Source organism: Balaenoptera acutorostrata, chromosome 10 (assembly GCF_949987535.1).
Source record: "Balaenoptera acutorostrata chromosome 10, mBalAcu1.1, whole genome shotgun sequence".
Lineage (NCBI taxonomy): Eukaryota > Metazoa > Chordata > Mammalia > Artiodactyla > Balaenopteridae > Balaenoptera > Balaenoptera acutorostrata.
The window spans coordinates 85,702,799-85,708,217 of NC_080073.1; the positions used below are offsets into that span (position 1 = coordinate 85,702,799).

The window sequence follows — 5,419 nt, forward strand, 5'->3', positions numbered from 1 at the left end:
GTATACATTTGATACTTGCGCTGAAATGTTTTCTGATTAGAGCAGCCGGGACTAGAAGTGACGGAAATGCTGTAGTTGAGAAGAACTGGCAGGAGGGTCCCCATGTAGTTCAGTTCCCAGTCCCAGAGCCCAGTAGTGGCCATCGCCGAACACACTCCAGAATTCAGAAGAAGCCGCAGCAACTGCCGCAGAATCTGAGGTTCCCTGCTCAAGATCGCTAACCAGAGTGAGTTCTGCAACTTTCATGTTAAAGAAAGAGGGTATGTAATATTCGATTCTAAGCAGTGACAACACGATTGTTGGGAATTCTAAAATAGGTGACGAGACAAAACGACACCCTCTCCCCGTCGGGGAATCGAACCCCGGTCTCCCGCGTGACAGGCGGGGATACTCACCACTATACTAACGAGGAGGAGGGTGATTTTTGCTCCTTAAAGATGTCTAATAAATGCAACTACTATTGTTCGTGTTCTTTTAGCCGACAGATTTTGTGTTTTACTATTGATTGCCTTTGGCAAATTTGAGCCTGAACTCCCTCGGACTCGTCCGCGACCAACCAAGTGTCTCCAGCCCTTCTCTCAGCCCTCTCGCTCCACCCACCTCCGCCCCGGAGCTGAAACTGCAGGCCAGGCAGGACAGCCTGCTCTTTTGACAGCGATGGCGTCGGTTTCATTGACGGTTTGTCGTACTAGATTTGCAAACACGAATCCAGGAGAGCAAAGCAGTTGAACCATTGATTCCCCGGAATCTCCCTGCTAACTGACTGAAGACTGGGCTAGGAAACAGGGCTCCTTTCCATTGCGGAAGAAAAACTACAAAGAGTTGTCTTGAAAATATAGGCTTCCAGCAGGTTTGGAGGGCAGGGAAACCCAAGGTGTTTCGGAGAACTGTGCGGAGGCTCCGCTGGCGGGAAAATGATTAGGGCTCTACTTATTAAGTAAGGCACCTTTAATTTTAATAAAAAGTAATGAAAAAAAAAAAAGTAATGAAATAATAATAACTTCCGTTCCCCATAGCCATGGAGTTTGGGCCTGGGCAAAGAACACAATAAGTTTAGTCAAGATCTCGCAACGCTGTGGTTTCGTTTCAATTTTCTCTCCGCGGAGCAATTCCCAACTACTTTCACTCGGAAAAAGAAGTGACTGTCGTAGTCGGCAGGATTCGAACCTGCGCGGGGAGACCCCAATGGATTTACTAGTCCATCGCCTTAACCACTCGGCCACGACTACACATCTCTGCCACATTTTTTTTTTTTTTTTTTTTTCTTCAAATTATAGACAAGAAAGAACGGAAACCAGGGTGACCATGGCTTAGCATACAAGAAAGTAGGTTTTGAGAGTTGAATACAAGGTTTCAGGTAAAATAAGGGTTTGATTTTTTTTTTTTAAATTTAAGTCCAACCTCTCATGCCGCCTACGCGATCGACAGCGCTGGTGTGAGAGTCCTCACCGCATGATCATCGGTGTTTCAAGCAAACAAGTCAATTCAGTAAACTCTGAGCGAATGCCTGCCGGCCCTGGAGACTAGGCTGTGGTCTGAGCTTGGGCTCTGGAGGGTCTGTAACTAGAACCAAACTTTGCTTACTCCGAGGTGGGGTCAGATCCTAACTTCCAACCCCCACTGAACACTTGCCTTTGAACAGCTCGTCTTCCAATAGTCCTGGACACCCATAAGCACGCTGAAGAGAGAGTGGGAGATTAGATAGCTTGTGTGAAATCATCACTTTGACCTACTCGGAAACAGGGCAGAAACAGCTGGTGATTTACATGATTACAATGTCCACTGCAGCATTGTTTGTAATAGCAAAAATATGAAAGTAAAAATTTCAGTCAGGGTTCAATAAGACAAGCAGAACCACTGGGATGGATATATACATTTCATATATGTATGAGGTTTGTAGGGATTGGTAAAATAGTCTCTATAATGGTGAAGCTCGAAATCCACAGAGAAGGTTGTCAAGAAGGGAAGATGAGTATAAGGTGGGGAAGATTAGAACAAGCTGGAACCCACAAGCATGAACTGGAGCCCCATGCAATGGATTGATACCTGTGTCAGCTCTGGTTGCCCCTGACCTTGGTGGTGCAGCTGTCGAGCAGCAGCCAGAGCCCTTCATTTGGAGGTAAACACACACATTTGGTCCAGGAAAGGAGGAGGGTGAAGGAGGATCCAGGGGAAGGTGAGGCAGCTGCAGGCCCAAATGTTGCCACATGACAAGTCAGCAGATGAGTTAATGTGAGCTACAGAATGGCTTCGACTTGACTTTCTCCCTCCAAATTTCCTACAAGAATATCTCTTGGGGACCATCCAACCAGAAACACACAGAAAAAGGAATTCTGGGGAATGTAGGTCAACCTGGCCAAGCTGATATAGAGATGAAGATAATGTTTTTGTACTTACTTATATATAATAACCAATAGCTTACCGTTTTAGTTACTGTAGATTTATAAGTAATTACATATGTCTGGATATATATATTGTGTAATTCCTCCAATTTTGCTATCTTCAATATTTTCTTGTTTTTTAATTTGCTCTACATTTCCAAATGTGTTTTTGAAACTCTGAGTTAACGTCCATAAAATACATATTTGGAGGCTGATTGGGATTTCGTGGAATCTGTTGATCAATTTGGAAATAGCTGTCATTTTGACAAGATTGAGCCTTCCAGAAAAATAAACATAGTATTTTCCTCCATTTAATTTCCACCAGCAATATTTTGTAGTTTTTAATATAGATTTCTTGCACATCTTCTGTTAGATTTATTCCTAGACTTTTATGTTTTTGCTGCAAATGGAATATTTGAATTTTAATTTCCACTTGTTACACACACATACATTTTGTGTATGGTCTATAATGAAAAGAAGAAACACAGACAAATAATAGTTAAGCTTAGCTGAAATTGGGCATCTACATATTACTTCAAATGTGAAGTAGAGTGACTGAAGAAATAATTTAGTGAATAACTCTGTTACACAGTATCACGTTTTAATATTTTAACCACTAACATTTTGTTTTGTTTTGTTTTTTACATTAAATTTAATTTTTAAAATTGAAGTATAGTTGCTGTACAATATTATATAAGTTACAGGCATACAATAGAGTGATTCACAATTTTTAAAGGTTATACCCCACTTATAATAAAATATTGGCTATATAGCTTTGTAGCTTATTTTATACCTAATAGTTTGTAATAAACACTAGCATTTAAATAACATAATGGTAATTAATATTTAAATTAAAATGTTGATTAAATTTTCAGGTTTATTTTTATAGTCTAGACAGGTGTTTCTTAATTATGAACTTTGATGGTGATGTCACGGAAAAGCTGATGTAAATGCACTTTTCATTTTCACCTGATACAAAACCATTAGACCCTAAAATTATTTTATTATATTCACACCCTCCAACCATGCATAATACTACTGTGTAATACTTCCATCTTGTACCTATATCTTAAATATCAGTCATCATTAAAAATAATGTTTATTGCCTTGCTTGCTATAGAATTTTGCATACTATTCTTCCATCAGGTCTAATATTATATTTAATAGTTTCCTCATCACCTATGTTACACCTAATGTTCAAACTGTATTTGGGGTTTAATTTCCATGAGTGTATTTTTATTATTGTTCTATCTGTTTCTTTTCCTTTTCTAACTTTTTATTTTGATATAATTTCAAATTTATGAAAAAATTGCAAGGGTAGTACAGAGAATTTTCATAAATCCTTTACCTAGATTCCCCAAATGTTAACAATTTATCATATCATATGTGCTTTATTTTTCTTGATAGATATAGACAGATTTACATATGTATAAATTTTTTCTTAACTATTGAGTGAATTTTAGACAAGATGTCCCTTTACCTTAAATACTTCATTATGTATTTTCTTAAAACATGGACCTTCTCTTTCCTAATCATGGAATAATTATAAAATCAGGGTTGCAACTCATTTAATCTACACACCTTGTTAATGTTTTGCCAATAGTGTGAATCTTTTATTTCAAGAAAAATACATTACATTCAGCTGACATGTCTCTTTAGTCCTTTAATCTGGATTGAGTTCCTCAATCTTGCTTTGTTTTTCATTTCATTGACATTTTGAAAAATCAGGTCAGATATTTTGTAGAATGCCCCCTCACTTTGAATTCGTCTCTTGTTTCCTGACAGTTAAATTCAGATTATGCGTTTTCAGCACGAACACCACACTAGTGAGGTTGTGTCCTGTGCATTTCATCATATAGAGAGGCACATGATGTTGAATGTCCTAATACTTGAAAAACTAACTATGATCAACTGATTAAGGAGGTATCTGACAAGTTTCTCCCCTGTCAAGTTACGAGTTTCCTTTTGTGTTACTCATCACATGATTTAGTCTGCTCGCTTCTTTTTCATTACATTTAGTTGTCTTGAAAAGAATAAGTTAAAAGAAGAAGAAACTTAACATTTGAGTGGAAGAACAAGAATAGGTTGTCAGAGCCACAAAATTCAGAAAGATGACTTAAATATCCTGTCTGGGAACCGAGCCCCTGTATTGCAGGTAACAGACCAGCGCACACACCACTATACTAAAAAAAAACACCTAGTGAAGAGTACCTCTTGTTTCACCTGTATCACAGGCTCCTGGGCTGGGTCATCTAGCGAGATAATGTTGGTTTGCTTGCTGGTGTGACGATTCTTACTAGAATCATAAATGGAATATCTCAGATTCGACTCCCTGCAAACGGAGCAGTGAGTCAGGATTTCATGAAGTGTACTTTTCTAAGCGAGATATAATTTGTGTGTGTGTTCTCTCAAATAGGGCGTAATTCCGTGGACAAGAAAATCTGAGGTGGGGGTTTGAGCGTTTCGCTCAAAGAAAGGCTTGGGGTTGTTGTTGTTTTAATCATCCCAGGACAGGAGCTGCGTGCGTTTTGAGTGATGCCCGGGCCGGAGCGGGACAAGTTTAATCAAGAAGCCTGCACTATTGTGGTGAGAAACGGTTAGCGAGTGCCTTTCTGGGTAACTTCAGATTGTCAAACTGATCAGCTGAAGAGGTTAAATATAAATTCAAGGAGGAAAAAAGCTTACCGTAGTCGGCAGGATTCGAACCTGCGCGGGGAGACCCCAATGGATTTCTAGTCCATCGCCTTAACCACTCGGCCACGACTACCTCTGCAGAGCGAAGGTAGAGTGACAGGAATCACGTGGCAGGTACAAACACGTGTCCTTGGTGAGCTGAGTGGAAACGCTGAGGTGAAACGAGAATTAGGAAGAGACGCCAACCTCTCGGACACTCCCTGGAATCAAGAACAGCGGAATGAGACAGCGCCCTCACCGCGTGAGCATTAGCGTTACCAGCAAACTTCAAATAACACTCTGGGGCGCAGCTTCTGGGGAGCGTCTGCAATCCCCATGCACTGGCACCAAACCTAGCCCGTATC

The 5,419-nt window shown here is 40.0% G+C and overlaps 3 non-coding genes across 3 annotated transcripts; all 3 read right to left on the reverse strand.

Moving 5' to 3' along the window:
- Positions 1 to 340: 340 nt before the first annotated feature.
- TRNAD-GUC (transfer RNA aspartic acid (anticodon GUC)) lies at positions 341 to 412 on the reverse strand. The gene has a single exon. It is a non-coding gene; the product is annotated as a tRNA-Asp (tRNA).
- A 734-nt stretch (positions 413 to 1,146) lies between these two features.
- On the reverse strand, positions 1,147 to 1,229 carry TRNAS-AGA (transfer RNA serine (anticodon AGA)). Its single transcript has one exon. It is a non-coding gene; the product is annotated as a tRNA-Thr (tRNA).
- Positions 1,230 to 5,066: 3,837 nt separating this feature from the next.
- On the reverse strand, positions 5,067 to 5,148 carry TRNAS-AGA (transfer RNA serine (anticodon AGA)). The gene has a single exon. It is a non-coding gene; the product is annotated as a tRNA-Ser (tRNA).
- Between the last annotated feature and the right edge of the window lie 271 nt (positions 5,149 to 5,419).